Source organism: Ambystoma mexicanum, chromosome 5p (assembly GCF_040938575.1).
Source record: "Ambystoma mexicanum isolate Mex_15411 chromosome 5p, UKY_AmexF1_1, whole genome shotgun sequence".
Taxonomy (NCBI): Eukaryota; Metazoa; Chordata; class Amphibia; order Caudata; family Ambystomatidae; genus Ambystoma; species Ambystoma mexicanum.
In genome coordinates, this window is record NC_090930.1 from 1,356,353,463 (window position 1) to 1,356,379,265 (window position 25,803).

Sequence of the window (25,803 nt, forward strand, 5' to 3'; positions counted from 1 at the left end):
GCCAGTGGAGAGATTTTAGGGCTGGAGAGATACAGTCCCTGGGCTTGAGGCCAAGGATAAGTCTTGCAGTCCTATTCTGGATTAGCTGTAAGGGGGCGTAGGGAGGGAAGGGGGTGATCGAGGAAGAGGCTGTTGTGAAGTAGTCCAGCCTATAGAGGTCCAGAGCTCTGAAAACACTGAGCTCCTGTGGAAAGGTAGAATGCCTCTAAGGAGGTGAAGCTGGAAGTGGGCTTTCTTGACAAGGTCCAAGATGTGAGGGGTGAAGGAGAGAGAGGAGTCGAAGATGAGGCCAAGGTTTTTGCCCTCAAGGAATGGTGAAGGTAGAGGGCACAAGGAGGGCGGCTAGATGGTAGTAGAGAAGCAGGGTGAAGATGTCCAAATAAGAAGGATCTCTTTTTTACTGGCATTAGGATAGAGGTTGTTAGCTGCACACCATGCCTGAATAGTGGTCAGATAGTCAGGGATGAGAGAGGAGGAAGAAGTAGAGGGATGTTTGAAGGAGAGCTGTGTGTCATCAGCATAACACTGGAAATGAGTAGAGAAGGAAGAGATCAGGTGAGCAAGAGGGGCAAGAAAGATGCTGAAGAGGTTTTAATGTGATTCTACATACAACTTTTTGTTGTTCAAGGTATTTTATATGGAAGCTTTTTTACTGAAAAATACTGATTATGTTCTTTTTTTTTCCATTCAGGGGGCTCACCCTACAACTCCCCCAACACCCTCCCCCCTTTTTTTAAACCCTTACCCACCCCATATATGTATATTTTTTTTTATCATTTTTTTTCAGTAAAACAGCTTCAGTAATAAATACCTTGAATAAAAATGTTTCACTAAAATCACTGGATACCGTTGAAGAGCCATGGCAATAGGTTAGAGCCCGGGGGGATGCCCCATGTAGAGAGTGAAGTGGTGTAGGAGAAAGGGCCCAACTGCAACTGGGAGCAGGCGATTGGTAAGGAAAGAGGTCAGCCAATCTAGTACCTGATCTGTGATGCTGAGGGTATCATGGAGCCGTTTTATGAAATTAAATGAAATGAAATGATATTTTATTTATATTGCGCTCACACACAAGTGTTTCAGAGCGCGACCAGGCAAAAAGGGAGGGGAACAAGGGAGAGAAAAAACAGAAAAAAACAGCGATCTTACTAGGCCCAGTGACATTTAAGAAAGCGCAAGTGCATGGGAAAGGGAAATGGGGGAAACGTGCAAGGAAGGGGGGAGAGTGGAAAGTGCGAAGCAGAGGAGAGAAAACATAAATAAATATTAAACAAAATAAATAATATATAAGGGCTTTAAACCATGGTAGTGCAGCCAGCAAGTGGCAGGTGAAAGTTAGTCAGAAAGGTATATCTGATAAGTGCAGACGAAACAAGGGAGGGGGACTGTATGGGTACAGATACAGAACCCTAGTGCAGATGGTGGCCTGGAGGCAGTGCAGGAGGGTGGCAGGGTGAGCAGATACCTGGGCCCGAAAGAACAGATGGTGGCCAGGTGCACAATTCCATGAGAAGAAACAGGGGAGAAGGGGGGCAAAGGCAGAGGCAAAGAGGAAGGTCTTGAGAAGTTTCCGGAACCGAAGATGTTTTTCCTCAAGTTTCAAGGTGGCCAGGAGGCTGTTCCAAAGGGAGGCACCAGCCGAAGACAGGGATCTACCCCCAGCTCGTTTTTTTGCAAAACGACTAACCCTGAGGGAGTTAGAAGTAGAGGAGCGAAGGGCTTGAGAGGGGAGGTATTTACAGAGGGATAGTTGAAGGTATTTTGGACCCAGGTCCCAGAAAGCCTTGTGGACAATGCAGAGGGTTTTAAATTTAATCCTTGCATCCACTGGGAGCCAATGAAGGGATTTCAAGGCTGGAGAGATACGATCCCAGGGCTTGAGGCCAAGGACAAGTCTCGCAGTCCTGTTCTGGATTAGTTGTACAGGGCGGAGAGTGGAGGCAGGTAGATTTAGGAAGAGGCTGTTACAGTAATTCAGTCTGGAAAGAACCAGTGCTTGGGAGACAGTGAGCTTTTGAGGGAAGGAGAGGAAAGGTAGAGTACCTCTGAGGAGGTGAAGTAAAAAGTTAGATTTTTTGGAGACATCAGAGATGTGTGCGGAGAAGGAAAGTGTAGAGTCAAAGATGAGGATCGAATGGTTGCCCATGTCAAAGGCAGAGGAGAGGTTGAGGAGAATGATAACAGAAGGAGAGTTTGAGTCAATATTTGCAAGCATGTCATCACAGCTGTCAGGAGAGCAGTTTTCGTGCCACTGGATGCCCGGAATCCAAATTGATAGTCATGGATGCAACCAGCGAGTTCAGTATGGAGGATTAGTTGGGGAAGGACCAACTTCTCCAGGAAGGGTAAACTCCCCCACTTGTTGAATCCAATGAACTTTCCTTTTAGCCCACTCATGCCCTTGCCCTAACAATGGATCTCTCCACCAATGCAACAGCTAAAAGACTACCATGCATCATCACCTACACTGCTGGTGTAAATACCAATCTCATGTTCTCCTTACGCTATCCAGGGACTGTCTATTTGCCTTTGGAAAAGCATTTGATGAAGCAAACTCCTCCTCCTGGATTGATCTTATATTATTTTCTGTTTGCACTCTTGCAACTGTCCCTGACCCTGCCATCCCCCAAATTCTTCTCCATACCCTCCTCCCACTCTGCTGATCACTCAATGATCACCAAAACACGGGTTACACTATCTTTTGCCTATCCCTTTCAAACCTTTTCTCCCACTCACCTCTTCCCTTCAATCTCACTTACTCATATTTATACTAATTTTCTCCCACATACCTTTGGAACTCATACCTGTCTACCACTGTGAAATCATCATGTGCTCCCATCGATCACTTTACACGCAAGACAAAAAAGAACTTGTTCTAGTCACTTGTAATCATCTTCTCTCTCTCCTTAAGAACTAGCATCTTCCCAGCCTGCAACAATAACGAAGGGTTAGGCAATCTCTCCATTTATCAACTTGCCTCACTTCTGCCTCACCACTTCTAAATCATTGAGAGAGTAGCTTTCAAAAGCATCCTCAACTACCTACAGGAAAACAGACTGGCCCTCTCCAATGAAGATTACCCCAGCTTGCAGCACAGGGAGTCTTGATTCTGTCAAAGACACGAGGCAAGCATTATGCTTCAACTTCTTTACTCAAACTCTTCATCAGTTTCAACCATTATAACTTTTTTTGTAGTTGATAAAAATTAGAAATCCCAACAAAGTCTTTCAGTCCTGTAGTCCTTATGACTGACTTCCTGTCTATGGGACTTTCACCTCACCTTTTGCCTAGGTCCCTTCCTCTTCTTTGGATGCTCTGAACTGTCCCACAGGAAACCAATCTCCAGAAAACATCTCTGAGACGACTGATAACTTGATCCGGTCTCCCGGTCTGGACCGAACAAACAAAAAATCTTGGCCACACTACATGTGGCCGTCCGCTTCCCCTGCCGTGTTGGCTGGTAACCTTCAGCTGTTGTTCTGTTCATCTGCTGAGGGCAAACATTAAAAGATTTGAGGGCGGGAGTATGCACAACACATAGATGCTAGCAGTACAACATAATATGAAGAAACACACACACTGCGTACCAACTGGGTGGAAATAATGCTCACCTCCATGTCTTTCATAGAATCAAGAATCCCTCTGCTGTAAACTGGGGTAATCTTCATTCTATGTCCAGATCGGAGGTGAGCAATATGCTTGTTCAAAGTTCTGCATTACTTCTGCTGCGTTAGCGGAGCACCTACGCTGAATGCTTTAGAAGCCATAGCCCATCAAACCGAGTGCGCCCCGAACCTAGACAGGTTGACACCCACTTGATCCCGAATCTTGCACAGCCATCTAACTATCGTGGAGGATGCCACCACTTTATATGATTTCCTTCGAGTGATAAGCAGCTGCGTCACTCCTGGGGGCCTAATATCAGCTGGCATGATGTCATACTCCCGACTTCAGGTAGTGACATGCAACTGAGGTTGCATCCGCAAGTAAGGGTAGGAAATCAAAGAGGAGTTTTTTTTCTCTTAGCTATGTTATAGGTAAAACAGTCTGGAACGTAAATCTTCCTATCTATCCCTGGAGCATTTACATCCGAGACTCTCCTGCAGGAAACCAGGCAAAGCAGCATAGCCAACTTGCCTGAGAGTTGTGTGACTGACAGGTCACTGGCCAATTCACCAGGAATTGTAGAATGACATTCACGTCCCACAGATGTGCGTATCTGTGAGGACGTGGATTTCTAAACTTTGCTCCTCTCATGAGCCTGACTACCGCTGGATGGTTGCATACCAGTGCGCCATCTATTGCGTTGTGCCCCACAGATATCACCGACCTATAGATGCCTAGTGTCCTGAAAGCTTTCCCTCCTTCCAGGAGAGAATCTATGAAATGCAGTATTGTAAAAAAAGGGTAAATAATGGGATGAAAATCACGTCCCCTACACCAGTTCTCACACTTGCTCGATGCCACGTCATAGCTCCTGTAGGTAGAGGGCACCCACAAAACTTTGATAAGCTGAGCAGCTTGGCCCAAAATGCCAACACCCAACACCCTGCAACACACCAGTAGCAGGATGCTCTTTAGTCTCAGGGGGGGACACATACTAGTTGGGACTGTGAGCAGGTCTTGACCCTGCGGATGAATCTGTGTAAAATACACAGAAAGTTCCATCAGAACTGAAAACCAGGCTTGAGATTTCCACACAGGTGCCACCATCACCACTTCCGCCTTCTCTCTGCGAATCATCACTAGAACTCTGCTCAGAGTAATGAAGGGGGGAAAGCGTAATGTAAGGTTCAGTTCCAGCAGAAATGCATCAGTCCCTAGCGCCATCGGATCGAGTTTCAAGCTGAAGAAATTACGAGTTTGCGCATTCAGTCTGGAAGCAAAGAGGTCTATGTGCAACAGACCCCACAGCTGGTCCAATTCCCCTGTCGAGTTTCCAGTCACTGGAGTCTGTCAGATATCAGGAATTCCAGTCCACCACTATGTTGACAGCCCCTGGTAGGTACTGCGCTGAGACTGAGATCCCAGCCTGAAGGCAGAAGTGCCAAAAATCCTTTGCCAGTTCCACCAGTAGTCTGGATCTCATGCCTCCTAGAAGGTTTATGTACTGCGCTGTTAAGATAGTGTCCATCTTCAGCAGAATGCAGCAGTCAACCATGTCCTTCATAAATGCTTTGATCACAAACGACACAGCTAATATTTCTAGACAGTTTATATGTAGCATTAGCTCTTCCGGTACCCATTTGCCACGTGTCTCTATGCTACCGCACCTGGTGCCCCAGCCTGCCCGGCTGGTGTCTGTTTTTATAACTAGGTACAGCCTGTCCCCAAAGATGGCACAATTCTTCCACGCTTCCATGTTCTGGAGCCACCGATGCAGTTCTGTCATCGATTCCTGATCTAAAGGAATCATCTGATGGTATCTGAGACCTTGCTGCAAATGCTTGACTTTTTGCCTCTGCAGGGCCCGGTAATGGAGGGACCCGGGATATTGTCTGAATCAAGGATGCTAATAGGCCCACTGTCCTCGCCTGAGTCCGTAGAGAGATAACTGCCTTCCTGAGGCATGCTCTGATCTCTCTTTTCATATCGTTCACTTTCCTCGCTGGAAGATACAGCGTCACTCTCTTCTCTCTTTATGTCTAATACAAACCCTAGGAAATCCAGTCTCTTGCTGGGAAGCATATCTGATTTCTCCTGGTTGATGAGAAACCCGAGAGATGTTAGAAATTCCCTTACACACTTGGTTTGGGACACTAGGGTTTCTCAGTTATTTGCGAGTAGCAAGATATTGTTGAGACTACGATTCTCTCTGATGGCAGCAGCCACAGGTCTCATGACCTTTGTAAATGCCCATGGCTTGGATGAGAGACCGAAAGGTAGAGTCTTGAATTGCCAGATTCAACCTCCCCATTGGAAACATAGGCAGGACTTCTTGGGTTATCGGAATCGTTATGTACGCATCCTTCAGATCTGTCCTGCCTTAGGAGATGGATACCTTCCAACTTAAAGTGCATGTAAGCAAGCCATCCGTTCAGCTCCTTTAGGTTTATGACTAACTGTACCTTCTCTTTTCTGTGCACTAAAAATGTATTGCTTACAAAGTTGCGATGATGGCACCTACACAGTTCTATGGACCCTTTTTTGCATAGTTCTGCTAATTCACTGTGTAGCAGCTCTCTGTGAATGGGAGCGGTGCTTGAGTCTGCGTGGGACCTTGTAGGAATCATAAGTGGAACCACTGAACTGTCTGCAGGACCCACTCGTCGCTGGACAGCTCATGCCGGCTTGACAAGAATTGACATGTTCTCCCCTCTGCTGGGGAGTTCACCACAGGGTTGGTACTCACTTGTGGTGACACCTTCAGCTCTAGTGGAACGTTTTCCTCGGCGCCCCCTGTAATTCCTTCATCGAGCTGGGAAGAAGGAGTCTTGCTGCCGGGATGCCCAAGACTGGGCACTGGCACCTTGTGGTCTATGAGAACAGGAATATCAACCAGTCGGGCGACCTCTTTAGCGACCGGTCCCGGCAAAAACTCTGCCTGGGAAAATCTTCTTTATGGAGGATTTGGCTTTCTCCAGTGATGCATAGGTGCCAATGAAATGCTCCATTTCTTTACCAAATGCTTCTTCGAAGAGCAGTCCCCTGCTTCCCCTGCCTCGTAGGAAGCGAGGTAGCTCAATTTCGGGTCAATTTTAAGGAGTAGGCCTCTATGCCTCTCAGAGGAAATATCACAAATCGCGTTTCCCAAGAAACAAACAGCTTGCTGAGCCCAGTTTGCTAAGGTATCTGGCTCCACGTCCTCACCCGTGTCTCTGGCTCACTCCACTAGATGCATGATCTTTGTGATTGGACCAGTGAGGTCCAGTAGCTTCTCTTGGCAGCTCTTCCAGGATTTATCCATCCCGTTTCGCAGGTCCTTGGACATTTTCGTCACAAACATTATCATCCGAGGGTCCAATTCTGGGGCACCGGCCACCTTCCCGGCTAGGTCAGGCCATCGTCACTCTGCCTTCATGCGTGTCCTTGTCTTAGTCCCAAAGTTTTAGTAGTCTCTGCGACATGTACAATGCCACCCTAGGCGAGGGCTGCCAATCTGAGGATCGGAGGTTCCGGATATCATCCGGGTTGAACATGTCAGAGATTTCTGAATTTGGCACATCAATGTTCTTTTCTTTCCTGTTTTTTTTAAGCCTGTGGGTGGACTGCGGTTCACCTCGCGGGGATTTGTCCCCATCATGTAAGGATACATCGGTATCTGGGTTGTCATAATCTGTGACCCCTGAGATGCCACCCTTATTATCTTCCCGTGGGATAGGGATAAGGAGGCTAGGCACGGCTACGCATTGAAGGAAAGCCTTTCTGAGCTTTGCAAATGCATCAGCAGCCTCTGGTGCTTTGTGTATGTCCATGTACTCTTGGCCCGGAGGAGTAGAAGAGATTTTTCTGTTCCGGACCTTGATACTCCCTTGTTGACTCCCCTCATCTGAGGATGCCTTAGCGGATGTGCTTAACTTTGTCTTCTTCTGGGTGCCTTTGACATGCTTCCCAGGAAACTCTCCACATTGTTAGCCTCTGCTGAAGGGGTCTCACCCCTTCTGCCACTTTTACTACCAAGCCTATTTTAAAACTGAGCGCTAGGTCACTCTCTGTGTCTTCGCCTGGCTCCCTTGGTTCTCCTCACTCCAATGATGAGACATGGTTAGTGTTAGGAAAGATTTCATAATTGTACGTCATTTTCCCTCCATGTGTACACCCCCAAACTTTTTGCTGCTGTTTAGACACCATTGACTGACTTTGCCAGAGAAGCACAGCCTTTAGTTGCATTCCACTGGGCTTTCGCTCACTTTTATGTAGAAACTGACATGCCCTTAAGACAGTCAGTACTGGGAGACTTTGTTTCCCTTAGTCCTTTTCCCATGTTGCAACTTTTGTGCAACATGTAACAAGTGTGCAATGTATCTTACCATACAGCACCATTGGGATCTATAGTCATTTTCCAAAGGCCCTAGATACTCTCAGTGGACTTTTTATGAACTGTGCAGATGTGTCATGGACAGGACTCGTGGCAGCTATCTTTTTGCATTATTTTTGACCCTTTCCTGCCATGTTAACCGTGATAACCACATTTGGCATGAATAGGTGGCCTGGCTACAAAATGGCCATGCCACGAGGTTCTTTGTCCTGTCCTTTGGCCATCTTGTCCTTCACCTTCCCCAGGTCGAGGCGACCTGGGTCAGTCCTTAGTTGGTCATGCACTTTCCCACGAAACCTAATGCTTTCGCGGGCTTCTGCATGCCTTGTGTGTGTGCCTCCAGGATGTTGGCTGGAAGATCTGATTCCAATATACATCTTGGGTGCCAGAGAGTCTGGAGTGCGCTGAATGACTGGGACCACTGTGGTCCATAATTCGTCCACGTATGGCGTGTGTGTTTGTGAGCAGATCTCCCATTGGGTCCTCTTCATTTTGGCGTGAAGGGAACTTTGGATAAGAGGAGGCCAAAAACACCCCTACCATGTCGATCTCCTGAATTCTCACTGGACAAAGGATAGGATCCAAGTATCCTGCAACTATGAAGCTCAGTCGAGGAACCGCTGGTGACCCGCTGGAAGGTTTGGCACCCTGAGCCCGCATTCGTCCCGTGGACCCCTCTGCATCTGGTCATCCTAGAAGGTCTGCGAAGACGCCTCAACCCATTGGAATAGTGGTACCAACTATTCTCGGCACCTTCACCAAAACCGGCAAGTAAGCTTTCTCAGAAGTGTTGCTGGGCCAAACAGTGGGCTGTGTTATAAATGGGTAAACCCTACTTAACACAAAGTCTATCTCCACCAGTAGGGAAAATAATGTGTTTGTAACAAGGAGAAATGACAGGGAAAGTAACTAATTATTATGGACCTCAAAAAACCTACCTAAACTTCATGATGTTCCGACAACACAGTCTAGAAAAAATTGGACTGTATGCTGATGAAATATAAAAATAATGTCGATTTATTACAAAATGTACCACAAATGGTTAAAACATCAATGGACCCACAAACACCAAACACAGTGGAAGAATATTAACAAATAACCTAATACCTAGACCTATCGTCTAAACAAACTTCTTACGTAATTGCACAAAACACAACAAGACTTTATTTTTGAGTCTTGTTGTGTTTTGTGCAATTACGTAAGAAGTTTGTTTAGACGATAGGTCTAGGTATTAGGTTATTTGTTAATATTCTTCCACTGTGTTTGGTGTTTGTGGGTCCATTGATGTTTTAACCAAACAGTGGGCTGACCAGCTTACGCAGGACCTTTTCTCTGTCTCCGCCATCGTTTCAAGTATGCCCTCGAACCTTGGTATACTGCTAGCTCTGTATCCCCGGCACCCTCACACCAAATTTCACACACTTGGCATTCCCAGGTCTGAAGTACGACGAGTGCGCCAGGACCGGAGTAAACACGGTCACCGTGTTGCACTGCCGCAGCAACGTCTTTTGCAAGTATGCTGCATTTGTGACCCTCTTGCCCCTGAAGCCTGCTGCAGTGAAACTGAGTTGATTCATCTACCTGGAGCGGAGAAATCACCACTGTCCCATTTGGGAATCATCGCTGTATCTCAGGAATTGAAAGCCGCAGATACGTCATTTTTTCCGCATTCCAACCCGCAACCCGAGTGGACTGAACGGCGAAGTTTGGGTCCAAGTGCGCCTGGGACCAGTGAGTACTTACAGCAAAAACCAGTGGCCCCTGGTGCCAAGGGTCCCTTTTATGCATGAGTGGCCCCTCGGGGCCCCTCTCCTTTCCACGGCTAGTGCAAACTAGCGACTCATTCCGCACTCTGGAACTGCCTCTGCCTTCAAGTGGAAGTCCTCGCTGAATAGTGGGAACTTGTTCTTCATCACCTCATCCACCTTCCCGAGCTGCTAGAGACCCCTAAAGAGACCCTCTTTTGCCCATTGGAACAACCGTGTGCGCTTGCATTGCATGTACTATTGAGCACAATGTCCCTCTCTTCTTAGGGCTTGGACTGCCTCTTAGTTAGGTGTGTTGTCGATGTCGAAGGGGCCTAAATACTATCTGCACTGCCTCTTTCCTTCCTATCTAGGTTGTTGACATATTTCGTGCATTTAACCCCTTTACACCCCAATGGTCTTGTATATACATTGTATTGATAGTGTTGTGTTGGTTTACTTAGTGTTACTGTGATTCTTTTGCTATGGTCTATGTTACAAAGGCCTTGTAATAAATGTGTCTATATTTTTGATATAACACCTGTCTGTAGTAATTTGTAAGTGTCCTTGCTTTGTGTGCTCATTGAGGTCCTTCAGTCACCCTCACCCCTCCTGAGACCTAGTCTTGAACGCCAGCCATAGATACCCTGATTGGTCTGGCTTGTCCAGAGGTTACCCTGTTCCAAGAAACTAGGCTGGCCTTCTGAACCTCTGCTCTCCAGGTCAGAGTTCAGAAATCCATCTTAACAGTTAGAAGGAGATGTGTGGGGCTCCAGGTGCTGTGTGCCAATCCCAGTACCAGCAGGCTGAACTGCACGTCCTGTGCAGTGTCCTTGTAGCTTGAGGCTGACTCCCACTGAACCAGCAATATCAAGAATTGCCTTATCTCAAATGAGCTAACAACGTGAGCTCTGTAGCTTATAGGTTGATGTGAGATATTTGAATAACATGAGTGGCTAGCAGCGCAATTTATTTTACACTCGCCATTCTGTCTGCTTTGTCTATGTTCACTATGCCTGTCCAAAATGTTTTTTGGCATGTGCAGTTTTGTGCTTCTCCCAGAGCACTGATTCCGCCCTCCCGAAGGTGGGGGGCATGCTCACCAGCTACATGGGGGACAATCCGTGTGAAGCCGAATGGGTCTCTGGATATGCTCTGATGGGAGCACAGATCCGGCCTGGCACGCACAGTGGTAAAATGTGCAGCTTGCAGGCATGCCTGTTCCGCGCTGGGATGGAGCATGATGTAAGAGCTCCAGCAAGCAGTGAGCTTGTTGAGCAGATGTCAAACCTGCGAAAAACCATTTTAAAACCTGCGATATCAGAAGCGTAGTACATTCATCTACCCAAACGCTCCCATGGGTGATCCTAGTGAGAGAAAACCACACATGCAAAGGAGGTGCAGCAGGAGAAAAAGCATGTATCTTGCCGAAGAGCAGATAAAGAAGAGAAAGGAACCTACGCAGGAAGTGAGGGGAAGGTCCAATGGACAGGCATAAGGACCACTGGACTGACGGACCTTGTTGGGATTTGTAGTTTTTTCAACAACAAAACAATTCTGTTTTAAAAATGTTTAAATTGTTGAAACTGCTGAAGAGTTTGAGTAAAGAAGTTGAAGCATAATGTTCGCCTCCGGTCCTGACATAGAATCAGGATTTTTCAGTAAACAGACCATCAAAACTGCTCTCACCACCGTCTCCAACTTTCATACCACTAACACCTCTCATCCATTGACATTCCACTCAATCTCTCTGCCACCTATTTACAGCTCTCAAACTGTTTCCTCCCCATGCCTCAAGGACACTCTATTTGACTGGGGGCCTCCTATCTCTCTAACACCTCCCAGTGCATCTCCTAGAACTCAAAAACCTCTTCTTTCACTTCCCTTCCAGTGCGCATCCTCCAAGGATAAGTACTTGGCAATATTCCCTCTAATTATTCTGTTTCCAACGGAGTGAGATCCCTTCCCAAGTTAACCTTCCATGTCAGGTAAGTAAGGTGACCTTCAACCTCAGATAATCAAAAATAGAGAAAACCTCTTTCCCCAATATGGCCCCAACAGTCTCGAAATCCTTAAACTTCCCACCTTCAAACAGGTTGCATGCCCCCTCAAGCCCCAAGTCAGATCACACATGAACAAAACGCAAACCCAATTTGCTGATATCAAGTGTAGGGCCCCACAACGAGCTCAGAGGGGAGGGCCATGTCGAGAGCCACCTGTTATTTGCACCTTCTCTCCACAACGACCATAAGATCCCCAACACCAGGTGTTTACAGGAGCCATTTTATTTTAACATCCAAATTCTAACACTGTTTTATTCAGTATATATGGTTGAATGTTACAGTCATTTTAATGTTAGGGTGGGTGTTGTGAAAAATTAAATGAGGACCACGCCGGTATGCATTATGTGCTTAGTGATTCAAGCATACAACCATTTTACCACAGTTATATTTGTCAAATATAAAGATCTGCAGTCATTTTATGTTGCCAAAATGCCCTTTGATATTATGCAACGCAGGTTGTAATACTTTCTAGTGCTATGTATCTCCTTCCCCATTCTCTCATAGGGGTATTTATAGAGAGCATAATAGGAGATAATTATCAAAATGATTATTCCAAGTTTTCATAATATGCCTTGCCCTATCAGGCAAGCTAAAGTTTCTTATTATGACTCAAAAACATACTGGAAGTGATAATTAGAAATGTTTATGGTATGTCAGGTACAGCTAATTATTATTGTCATTATCAAAATCAATATTATTGTTTACTAATGTGTCAGGAGAATAATTGCATCATAACTGTTGTAACACAGATGACGATATCAGAATCCCTGTGCCAGTACTTATATTCAACATTGCATTGACCTGAGACCAGAGCAGTGACAATACTTACTCATAACAAGATGTATATATAGGTGGAGTACCTGTTATAGAGTGCGTCACGAGGACGTTGCGTACCTGTTCGTCTGGTTGAAGACCTTGATGATGATGCCAGGCTGTCAGGAGTCCTGCGTGGATGTGGATGACGCGAGAAGCCAGCCCAGCTCCCGCCCGAATGGAACCGGGTTGGAGATGAACCAGCTCCCAACGCCACGAGTCTGCTCACCCCTGATTAACGTGGCGTCAGGACAGTGCAAGCACTGACAGGGGGAGCCTTTCCAGATGACGATACTGAGTCCCAAGGAAGACTGGATCCGGAAGATGGAAGTCCCAAGGAAGACTGATCCGGAAGATGGAAGTCCCAAGGAAGACTGGATCCGGAAGATGGAAGTCCCAAGGGAGAGGACACAGTGAAGATTGGTAGGAGGCAGGATCCGGGAAGGAAGGTAGAAGAATGGCTCACAAGGTAGAGGGAGGCTGAAAGTGCAGGCAGACAAGGTACAAGGCAAGGACCAACTAATAACCACAGGGGAACCACCCAACTCAGAAGAGGGGAAAGGGAACCACCCTACCACAGGACAAGAGAAGGAAGGACAAGGCAAGGCAACTGCAGAATGTACCCGAGGGTACCAGGAACAAGAAGGACAGGAGTCAGGTTACAGGTAAGGACCCGAGGGTACCAGGAACAAGGAGGACAGGAGTCAGGTAACAGGTAAGGTAGGCACAAGGAACCGGCGAGGAAACACGATCCTAATCAAACCGCGTTGAGACGCGGTCTGAATGAACGACCGGGCTCCTTAAATAGGACTGCCAACCCCTAGGAGGCTTGGAACGCAAGCCGAGCCGACTCCCAAGCGTTGGTTGGCTCAGAGAGAGGCGTGGACCGCAAGGTCCTCCAAAGCGAGTACTCTGTGCAGCGCGCATGCGCGAAGAGCGCGGAATGGCCGCCCGCGCATGCGCTGACCAACCTGCCCAGGAAACCCGGAAGCGCGCGATGACCAGAACAACCCAGGAACCCCTAAGCGAAAGCGCGGGTACAGCCTCCAGGACGGGGCGCGCCGCTTCAAGTAAGTGGACCCCAATGCGGGCGGCGTGACACTATGCCCCCTCCCAGAAAGACCCGGAGCCCCCGGCTTCCAGGGACAACGAAGGAAAAAGTCACGAACCAGACGGGGCGCATGCACATGACAGCGGGGCTCCCAAGTGCGATCACAAGCAGGGTAACCTTTCCAATCAACAAGGTATTGGAGCACGCCCCGACGGATCCGTGAGTCACATATTTCCTGTACCTCAAATTCAGGGACCCCCCGTACTTGAATGGAGGAAGGCCGAGGACTGGAACGCCCAAAGACATCCTTCACAAAGGGTTTCAAAAGGGAGACATGAAACACTGGATGCACTCGCCAAGATTGGGGTAACACCAGTCGAAAAGCAACTGAGGACAAACGTTTGGAAATCCTGAAAGGCCCATAGAATCGGGGTGCCAATTTGGTGGGCAGATTGCGTACTGGCAGGTTCTTAGAGGACAACCAAACCAGATCGCCCACCTGGAGATCCGGTTCCGTAGTCCGACACTTGTCTGCCTGCTTCTTCATGCGCTTCCGTGTCTCAACCAGGGTACCCCGGGCCAGGTCGTGCTGCTTTTGGATGTCAGAAACCATTTGATCCGCCGAAGGAACAGCACTAGGTAGTACTGGAGTAAAAGGAACCAACTTAGGATGTAGTCCAGTAGAGCAAAAGAAAGGACTGATACCCGTAGCAGTATGCGTTGCGTTGTTATAGGATACCTCAGCCAAATCAAGATTCTTCACCCAGTTGGATTGAGTAGCATTGGCATAACAGCGTAGGTACTGCTCTAGGGTTTGGTTAGTTCTCTCCGTCTGTCCGTTTGTGTGCGGATGATAACCAGAACTCAAGGCTCTGCGGATACCAAGATGATTGCACAATTGATGCCAAAACGAAGAGAGAAACTGCGAGCCACGATCAGAGATGATCTTCTCCGGTAACCCATGTAGCCGGTAAATGTTGTGTAGAAATGCCAGAGCCATCTGAGAGGAGGTAGGTATCTTAGAAAAAGGGATAAAGTGAGCATACTTCGTGAAACAGTCCACTACTACCATAATGCAAGTATTGCCCTCAGAAGGCGGAAGCTCGACAATAAAGTCAGTGGCGATGGTGTGCCATGGGTAAGGCGGTGTTTCAGTAGGCTGAAGCAATCCCATAGGTTTTCTTCTTGGCGTCTTAGTTTGAGCGCAAACTGGACAACTCTCCACATACCGCTTGACCTCCTTGGCCCAACCCGGCCACCAGAATTGTCTGGAAATCAGCTCTTGAGTGGCCTTGACGCCACGATGACCACCAACATGTGAATCGTGTAAACCTTGAAGGATGTCTAACCGGAGTGAACACGTCGGTAAGTACAGACGTTTCAAAAAGAACAAAAGACCGTTGTGTTCAGTGATCTGTGGTCGCTTCAGAATGTCGGCTCGATCAGGGTCCACCGATGTTTCTTGTACTATTCTCTGCAGATGAGGAGAAATCGTCAAAAGAAAATGCTTAGGAGAAATCAATGGAGTGTTCTGACTGCAATCCTTCTCTTCCTTCTTCAGAGAGCGCGATAAGGCGTCAGCCTTCAGGTTCTGAGAGCTGGGGATGTAAGTAATGTTGAAGTCGTAGTGTGAAAAGAAAAAAGCCCACCTGGCCTGGCGAGCGGTGCGACACTGCAAGGATCGCAAATATTGCAGGTTACGATGATCAGTGCGGACTTCTACAGAAAAACGTCCTCCCAGCAAGTGGTGCCTCCACTCCTCGAACGCAGTCTTTATGGCCAAGAGTTCCTTCTCTATGACAGCGTAGTTCTGTTCGCTCGGAGCGAGCTTTCGTGAGAAATAGGCCACCGGGTGTTCTTCGTTAGATACAGGATGCTTCTGTAGGAGAACAGCGCCAACAGCGAAGTTGGAAGCATCGGCCTCAACGATGAAAGGCATCTCGTCGTTGGGATGACGTAAAACAGGAGCTGTACTGAACGCCGTCTTCAAACGGTTGAAGGCTGCTAATGCCTCTGAATCCCAAAGGAACGGAGTCTTAACGCTGGTCAAACGTGTCAACGAAGCCGTGATACGGGAAAACTGAGGAATGAAGCGCCGATAAAAATTGGCGAATCCCAGGAATCTTTGGAGGGACTTCAGGTCATGAGGTTGTTTCCAGTCTCGGATTGCTCGTACTTTATCAGAATCCATGTGGATTCCAGCCTCACTGATTACATACCCCAGAAACTCCATCTTGTTCCGATGGAATGAACATTTTCCAGCTTTGGCGAACAATTGATACTGTGATAAACGTAGAAGGACCTCTCGTACATGTGAAACGTGTTCTTCCGGATTTTCTGAGAAGATCAGGATATCATCCAGATAAACCCAAACCGAGATGCCAATCAAGTCGCTGAAGATGTGATCCATGAACCGCTGGAAGACGGCCGGGGCATTACACAACCCGAAGGGCATTACCCTGTATTCGTAATGCCCAAATGGAGTCTTAAAGGCCGTCTTCCACTCGTCGCCCTCCTTGATTCTGACCAAATGGTAGGCTCCGCGAAGGTCTAGTTTGGTGAACTCCCTGGCTGACCGTAATGACTCCATGATGTTTCGAATCAACGGTAACGGGTACCTGTCTTTAAGGGTGATGTCGTTCAATTGACGATAATCAATACATGGCCGTAGAGTGCCCTCCTTCTTCTTCACAAAAAACAGCGAGAATCCCGCGGGGGATTTAGAAGGTACGATGTATCCTTTCTTGACACACTCATCCAAGTAGTTCCGAAGTACCAGTCTTTCGGTCTGGGTCAAGGAATAAACCTTCCCATGTGGGATCACCGCACCCGGAATCAGGTCAATGGAGCAATCAAAAGTTCTGTGAGGTGGAAGGGGTATGTCTCCAGGTTCAGAAAATACTGTCCTCAGGTCAGCATACGCATGTGGAATCTGGGACAAGGAGCACAAACCAAGCGGGTTCTTACCGGTGGTAAGAGAGGTTGAGGTTGGTGGCTTCAATGACGTGCCGGAACCACAACATTCCTGAATACAAAGAGCAGAGGTAAACACTAGAATACGAGACTCCCAATTGATCGAGGGATTGTGTCGCTGAAGCCAAGGTAGTCCCAACACCACTTGATATGAAGGCGATTTGATGACATCGAGAGCGATCTCCTCCTCATGAGCCTCGATTCGCAATAGCATGCCAACAGTATGCAATCGAATAGGTCCGGAAGACAAAGGTGTGCCATCAATGACCTCCACAGGTATCGCATTTCTTCTGGTGAGCAATGGTATGCCGTTGTTGATGGCGAATTCCTTGTCAATATAATTACCGGAAGCCCCACAGTCCAATAATCCATGGACATCAATTGTCTTCTCCTGCCACTTCAGACTGATTTGCAAAATCATCAAGACGGCTGGCTGCATAGGCGGAAACGCCGTACTGGCACAAGAAAGGACTTGTAGCAAGGAAGAACCTGTCGTGGCCTTTCCAATAGACGACAGGCCTCCTAGTTTCCCCCTTTCTTGATAGGGCGCAAAGGACAGGTACTCAGATAGTGACCGGCAGCTCCACAGTATAGACACAATCGCAGTCTTCTTCTGCGCTTCTTCTCTTCTTCTGATAAGGGACCCCTTACTGCGCCTAATTGCATTGGTTCGGTAGAGGAATCCGAAGGAACTGGCAGTCCAGTCGGTAGGGTTGATGGCCTGGGGAACACCTTCTCAAACCGACGTCTCTCACCCTTTCTCTCGGCCAATCTCTGGTCTATCCTCAAAACCTGTTCAATAAGTTTCTGTAGATCTTCGGGTTCAGGAATATGCAACAACTCGTCCTTGTATTCCTCTCTTAATCCCCGGCGAAACAAGGTCTTCTGTGTTATCTCTGGCCATAGGGAATCAGTCGCTAGTTGACGAAAACGGCTGATATAAGTTATTATATCGGAATTTGCCTGTTGAATGTCCATCAATAGATTCTGTGCTGTGGAAGCCAGATTAGGAGACTGAAAAACATCCAAGAACGCTTTTTCAAAGGCCAAGAAATCGCCAAGTATGGGGCTATTAGTAACAACCAGGGGTGTAGCCCAAGCAAGAGCATTCCCAGATAAATTGCCCAAAATGTAGCCGATCTTGGCTTTGTCATTGTTGAAATGAGTCGAACGGTAGAGGAAATGTATCCGACAATGGTTGCAGAATTCACCCACACGTCTGGGGTCTCCATCGAACTTGATGGGTGCGGTGTGGGCCATGGTGTTTTCAGACTGTGGAGATGCCCCTATGTTCTGTGTCACCATTTGACGTAAAGCCACGTTCTCCTGACGGAGTGCTGTCATCTCAGCACGAAGAGCTTGTACTTCAATACGAAGACCTGGGTCCTCTTCCATCTCAGTGTCCGAAGTATCCGAAGGCAGGCGTCTCAATCTGTTATAGAGTGCGTCACGAGGACGTTGCGTACCTGTTCGTCTGGTTGAAGACCTTGATGATGATGCCAGGCTGTCAGGAGTCCTGCGTGGATGTGGATGACGCGAGAAGCCAGCCCAGCTCCCGCCCGAATGGAACCGGGTTGGAGATGAACCAGCTCCCAACGCCACGAGTCTGCTCACCCCTGATTAACGTGGCGTCAGGACAGTGCAAGCACTGACAGGGGGAGCCTTTCCAGATGACGATACTGAGTCCCAAGGAAGACTGGATCCGGAAGATGGAAGTCCCAAGGAAGACTGATCCGGAAGATGGAAGTCCCAAGGAAGACTGGATCCGGAAGATGGAAGTCCCAAGGGAGAGGACACAGTGAAGATTGGTAGGAGGCAGGATCCGGGAAGGAAGGTAGAAGAATGGCTCACAAGGTAGAGGGAGGCTGAAAGTGCAGGCAGACAAGGTACAAGGCAAGGACCAACTAATAACCACAGGGGAACCACCCAACTCAGAAGAGGGGAAAGGGAACCACCCTACCACAGGACAAGAGAAGGAAGGACAAGGCAAGGCAACTGCAGAATGTACCCGAGGGTACCAGGAACAAGAAGGACAGGAGTCAGGTTACAGGTAAGGACCCGAGGGTACCAGGAACAAGGAGGACAGGAGTCAGGTAACAGGTAAGGTAGGCACAAGGAACCGGCGAGGAAACACGATCCTAATCAAACCGCGTTGAGACGCGGTCTGAATGAACGACCGGGCTCCTTAAATAGGACTGCCAACCCCTAGGAGGCTTGGAACGCAAGCCGAGCCGACTCCCAAGCGTTGGTTGGCTCAGAGAGAGGCGTGGACCGCAAGGTCCTCCAAAGCGAGTACTCTGTGCAGCGCGCATGCGCGAAGAGCGCGGAATGGCCGCCCGCGCATGCGCTGACCAACCTGCCCAGGAAACCCGGAAGCGCGCGATGACCAGAACAACCCAGGAACCCCTAAGCGAAAGCGCGGGTACAGCCTCCAGGACGGGGCGCGCCGCTTCAAGTAAGTGGACCCCAATGCGGGCGGCGTGACACTACCAGACATGTTTACTCCCTAAAAAAGGTTAATAGTCCCAAGTAAAAATAAGGAGTAACAATATGCCAAAGAAAGCATAAGAAACAATAATGAATATTTAGGTGCCTACCTCTGGCTTCCACCCTGTAAGTAAGGCATGGCATCGCCAGTAAGACAGACAAAAGTGACCACACTTTAAGTGTGTTTATTGAACTTCAACAAACAGTTTGATAAATGCCTATATCTAAGCCTAAATCTACTGATGGGAGCAAGCTACGACCATCAAATAATAATAAGGCAGTCCTAGTAGTGTCTAGTCAAAATAAAATGGCTGATACTAAAATAAACTATTGCCAATCCTTACCTCTAAATACAAATAGTGTGGGAAACAATATTATGAAAAGATAGAAGTGTTCAAAATGATATGTCAGGTTGTTCAGGCCATTGGCCTGCCTTCCCCACATTTTCAGCACGGGACAAGGTGGTTCACTTGAGTATAGCACAGTCTTCTCCTTCGATTTGCACAAGTAATCACTTCGGGTGACTCACTTTTCACCCCTCCCCTCAGCCGGGCCCAGATCCCTTTTTACAGTATTTGTCACCTAAAATCCCCCTCATCCGGGCTCAGATCCTTTTGGCAAAATGTTCATAGTAGCTTCTCTTTATCGGGCTGCTCACAGTGCACCCCGGATTCCCCTTAGCCGGGCTCAGATACCTTTTTCATATAATTAGTCAGTATCGGACGGACCAATGTCACTTTTACATCAAATATCAAAGACTCGAATGTGCACAGAGTTTGGCTTGATCCGTTGCAGGACCACTTTGATTTCACAATTCCTTTTTTTTTTAACCTTTGTCACCTTTTCGTTGGATACCTAAGAGAGACTTTCAAATGAGCATCCACATGGTGCTGGACCACTCTGTCTATGGCATTGTATCTTAGCTTCAAAGTTCCATCAGTCATCTGCTGTTTTAAGGATATTTGTGGTGCTCGCCACATATGATTCATGCACTGTTCTCTTCAATATTCTTTACAAAATGTTGCTGCTTGCAACCTTGGTTTCCACACATACCAGTTTGGTAACTGTCTCTCCAACTCACCGGCTCTGTTGGCTTCACTGGTGCTGATTTGTTATAGGAGCTAAGGACAGTACCGCAGTGGCAATCGATTCTCCCCGCCTTGAATGTCGATGCGGGAGAGCACTGGGCACCTCTGACACACGATACAGGCTTCGGGGGGAAAAGGTCAAGGGCACTTCCCTCCTTCCAATCCTCTTTGGTCTTACCATCTTCTGCCTTGCATTAAACTGCCATCTTGGAACTGCTGCCTACTCGTGTGCTTTACCTTGCTCAGAGTGTGCTTTTGTGCTTCGTCTTTTATCTTTGTGGGGAAGTGTGATGCAAGTCAGGTGTGTGTAATGATTAGTAATTGCCTGGCCCTGCCTGACCATTGTAGTGGGACACGTCAGGTATACAGCTCAGGTGTTAGTCCATTTTTTTCACAATGAGCTGTCTGTGGGAAAGTGTTTGTGTTGGAAAAGGGGTGGGGGTGGTTGAATTACGGGATATCCTACCAGGTAGGATTGGATAAATGTGTTACAGGGAAGGGGATACTGTGTCTTGCTATCCAGTGTCTCACTTCCACTCCCCGAAGACCCCTCACATCCAGATGATCCACCCGCACTGGTACACCCTGAGGAACTGGATCCAAAAGCAATCGCCATGTCCTGGCCACCTGAATGACAGATCTACGGGGACTAGTGGTTGAGACACCTTCAGGTTTCTCACAACTCACGTTTCATAGATATTTTTTCTATCAATGGTACCAGCACGGGAGTGTGACAACAAGGAGGTCTTAGAATATAACTGCTTGATCTTGAAGTGAAAAATTAATTGGAATTATTTACTAGCTGAAAAGAAGTATCAATATCGGCCATTTCAATTAATGTTTCCTCCCTTTGTAGATTGTTTTATGCCAAACCCGAAAGTAATTGGTTAAATACACCTACTTCAAAATCTTATTTGGAGCCCACCCTGACAAAGCATGTGAAAAGATTGGCTATATAATCTGGCCTATTGTTGTTTGGCACACCCTACCTCAGTACAGCCTAAGAAAAGAACAACCTCACTGAAAGGGGGCAGTAGACACACTCAAAACAGAATACATGATTATATCGCAAAGCCCTCAGTGAGCAAAGTGAAAAAGAAAATTGCAGTTTCCAAGACTGTTACTAGAGGTTCCTGTCCTTCAAATGAACCAAACAGCAAATGTATTTTCTTCACAGGCTCTTTTGTCTCTCATGCCAAGGAATGTGCTTCTGTACTCACCCTCAACTCCCATAATCCACACTGGCTCCTTGTTGGCAAACAATACTAAAACATCCATGTAAAGATTGAAGAGAACTATGATTGTATATGTTCTTTTTAACCCAGGATATAGATTATCTCTTTATACCAAACATTGTATCTCACTATTGTACACATTTTATATTTTGTAGTTTACTACAAGGAAACTTTTATACGGCAATATCACAGCACTAAAATGATCAAATATTTTATTTGACTTGATGCTTTACACATGAAAACATCATATTTACAATGAGAAAAACATAATTTCATTAGAGAACACATCAGATCAAAACATTATGGCAATATTTAATTACACATAGATCAAATAGTCTATATATGTATATATACATGAGAGCATTGATATGAACTCGTTCAGATATGTATGATACTGATGAAATTCAAAGTCTACAGAAGCAGAGTACTGAAATGTAAGCACTTTGGTATTGTGCGATGCACTATCAAATCACTTTTATTGTTTTATTGGGTTGTAGGTCCCTTACAATCTTCTTAAAGTATATATCATCACATTCAACTTCTGGGTACAAAAACTATCAAATATATCAACATGTTTCAACAGGCTGTAGAGGTAGACTCAACTGCGCCTCCCCAGCTGTCGCAGGACCATCCATTTGTCCATATTTCACCCATTGATTATATGAACACCTGTAATTATAACACACATTGTTATACCAATTGTTAAGTATCACAATCACTATTAAAATACTTAATTCTGTGCAGGGCTTCCTGTTACGGATTGAATTCTGCTTCACAGGAGTACCAGGAGGAGAAATGGTAAAATGGCGCACTCTTCCATAGCACTTCAACAAAGCAAAAATTCATGCAATCATAAAGCTAAAACAGGGACAGTTAAGAGATACACCTCCCTTGCCTTTTGTAGTACGATGGGCCGAGGGAAGGCTTTACTCCTAAGAGGGGAGTGAAGGTGAACCAGTAGTGACCCAAACAACACAGTATCAAAGTCCAAATTAAAGGGAATGTCCAATCATTGTTCTATAAAAATAAATATACTTTAATCAAACACATCATCTGTACATAGCCGAAATGAAATGGCTATAGAAAAATCCACCTCAACAGAAGAACAGAGATGTGATAGACTAGAGTAAGTAGCACTCTGAGCTTAGTTACAGGGGCGATAGGTAAAGTACTAACCACAGAAAGGATGTCTTAGTGAAAACAGGAGCGATCATGATCTAACAAGTTTTTAGGATCTAAGTGGACTGAGGGGGCAGTTCAGAGTCAACAATACCGGGATTTAGTTCTTGGTTGGCTGGCACAATCAACCTCGGCGTCAAACGTAGGTGCAAGTTGATCAGGATCATTTTGGGCAGGTAGGATCGTGGAGGCTCTGGCAGCAAGTGGGCATTGAGTAAGGGTGAATGCGGGTGTTCAGGGCAGCTCTCAAAGATGCAGGTCGGGCGGTCCCAGGAATGCTTTGTAGTTGGCCAGGTCGAGCCAGGCTTTAGCCGCTGGGAGGGGTCGAGTTTGCGGGCGATGGCAGCCAAAGTGGTGATCTAGGATACGTCAATGGGCAATCAATAAGACAGCAGATCAAAAGCTAGTTGGGTCGAGCCATGGTTGTAACCCCTGGTTAGAGTCAGCGTGTGACTGCAGTGATTTGGTTCAGGTCCTGGTGTGAGCAGTCGCTTCATGCCTACTAGGTGATGAGCTTTGGCTACGATATAGTGTCGAGCAGGTCGAAGGTGGAAGCATTGTTCAATGCAGAAGATGAGCACAGCAACCAACGCCAGTTACTTCCCTCCTGTTCCAGGTGCAGTGATCATGACGTGACCAGTTTGGTGCAGTGGAAAAGGGTGCTTCGACTGGTGTGGTCCTTTGCTTCTTGTAAGGTCCACTCAGGGGTACCCGAGGATGGGATGGTTCTATTCAAGTTCTGCTCTCCCAGCTCAGGAGATTCCAATGCAGAGTGGTAGGTCCTAATTCGCCCTGGGAGTGGTAAGGGACAGATATTCCTTATGTCTTGGATGATTCCTTCTTTACCTCAGGTGAGGGCTTTGGAAAGTACCACTCTCCCAAAGGAAGTCCAGTGAGATCTTCGGAATAAATATGCAGCATTAGAGGATCCGGGAGAAACTGAGAGAATTTGCTGAAGGGGTGGGAGACCACTTCTTTTAAAGGCAAAGGTCCTCCTGGGATTGGACCAAGGCTAGGCTACTTTAGGGGTCCAATCCTGGCTCTTGGATGGAGTGAGCTTTGCATCCAAAGTTCGTTGCTCCAGAGGAAGTGGAGGGGACAAGAAAGACAGCGAGGGACAGTACAAATGAAGATGGTGGAATTCTTCTGCCATCACCCAGAGCCCTCCTGCCTATCATAATCCCGTCTCTTCCCTACTCACTGAGAACAAAAGGCCATTGAGATGCAGCACCCTGATGTGAGGTTACTCCTTTTGAATGGGTGTTCTCCCTTGAGGCCTGTGCCTAGGACAGCTGCCTGCTGTGTTGCTGCATCAGGCAGAGGGTGTTACCTGCTCTCACAAAGAAATCAAAGATGATACCCGGCCCTCCAGGTTCATATCCTGCCATTTGGCAGTCTAGAACTGGCTGACCAGAATACACATCTCCTTCCACAGCAGAGACTCACAAAAGCCGGCACATGTGCGATATCAATTGGAATGTGGCAGTCGTGATCATGAGTAGTACCATGCACTATGCCTATGCTTATGCGTAGCTTTTACTTCGAGTTTACCCTGCCACCAGCATGAGTTATTTATGATCATTATAGTTTTGCATGCAGAGGGGCATATTTTATATGCTGTCTCTGCATCGCAGGGACTTGGCTGTCTCTGTGGCTGTCTAGTGGGCATCTTGTGACCTTCAAATTTGCTCTGTGCCTCGAGAGGAGAGCAGATGTTGCAGATCAGGCGACTGATGCATCAGGGAAATAGTGCACTATACATTTGGAATGGAGTCGATGGAAAAGGGGAATCTGGTTGGGAGATTACCCCTTTGGGAGACGGAACTACCATTGTCATTCTATTCAGATAGCAATTCCTCACACTGACACATATGCAAAATCAATTTAATGTGGTGGGGAGAACTCTGAGAAATTCTGGTCACCATACCCTAACTCAGGTATGGCTTATATTTACAGTTGTTTATGCCACCAGGAGGGCACAGGTACGTCATATGTTTTTGGCATGAAGCTTATGACAGGGGAGTCTGATTAGAAGATTTCCCTTTCAGAGATGGAATTAACCAAATCATGCTATTTAAGCAATACGCCCCAAGCCGCGGGGGCATTACCAAGTCAGGTAATGCCCCCGGGCCCATCGTTATAGGCCCTCGTGACCGGTGTACTAATAGCATTCTTTTTCTGTTCTGAAACGCTGCAGCGCTTCGGGACAGAAAAAAAAAGAAACAAAATTGGCCGCCGCGGAAGGGAAAACAGAGTCCCTTTTCCTTTTCAATGGCGGCCATCGGGAGCGGATGCGCTGGTAACAGAAGTGTTCTCAGTGTGTTTGCTCCGGATAAAAGGAGAAAAAAGAAGGTAAGTGGGGCTGGGAGGGCAGGGAGGAGATTGTTTGCAGGGGCGTGGGGAGGAAGAAAGAAAACACTTACCTGAATCCCCAGAGGGGGAGGATGGCAGTCTCCACCCGTGTGGATTGTAATGTAATTAAACCCTGTATTAGGAATTGCGCAATCCCATTCATTCACAGACGCCAGTCAGTCAGAGTTTCGCCATAATATGACACAAGTATATATGCTCTATGTGAAGGCCAGAATATTAAACACAGCTGAGCAGATACCCCGCCAGAGGACACTTCTGAAGGTGACCTCAGACTGAAAGCGAGCAAGAGGCGGGAGTGAAGTCTTCTGCGTCTTCGCTCCAGCATGCCAATCATTCGACCAACAAGAAGAAAACACAAAGTCCAGGGACTTTAAGCGTATGTTCGCGTGAGCTTCCCAGGCAACTACATCCAGGCCGTGATTTATGTGGCCCTCCACAAACACATTTGTTCTTAAGTGTCACCTTCAATGTTATACTCACAAAATGCACTTTTAATAGCGGCCCATTTCTCTGGATTTATTCGCTTAACGAATCATATGTGCTTACCTTTTATGTGCTTTCCTTTGATTAATTTAAAAGGCAATTGAGCGAATATTCTGGTAGAGTTCATCCTAAATGAAAAAGAAAACGTCCCCTTCCTGCTGATTTAAAAATGATTAGTGTCTCGCACTGCAGCTATTTACCACACTAAGCATGCCGCTTGGCACGCCTCAGGAAGCATTTATCCGTGCCCTTTCAGAAACTCAGATAAGAAAAAAAGCCTCCGCTGCATACATCTTGCTCAGCCGTACAAAAATAGGCTGCCGCCTTCCGCAAGTGGC

The 25,803-nt window shown here is 47.1% G+C and overlaps 1 protein-coding gene across 22 annotated transcripts in view; it reads right to left on the reverse strand.

Moving 5' to 3' along the window:
- CTNND2 (catenin delta 2) overlaps positions 1 to 25,803 on the reverse strand; it is a 3,553,726-nt gene that overhangs the window by 552,765 nt on the left and 2,975,158 nt on the right. The window lies entirely within an intron of this gene.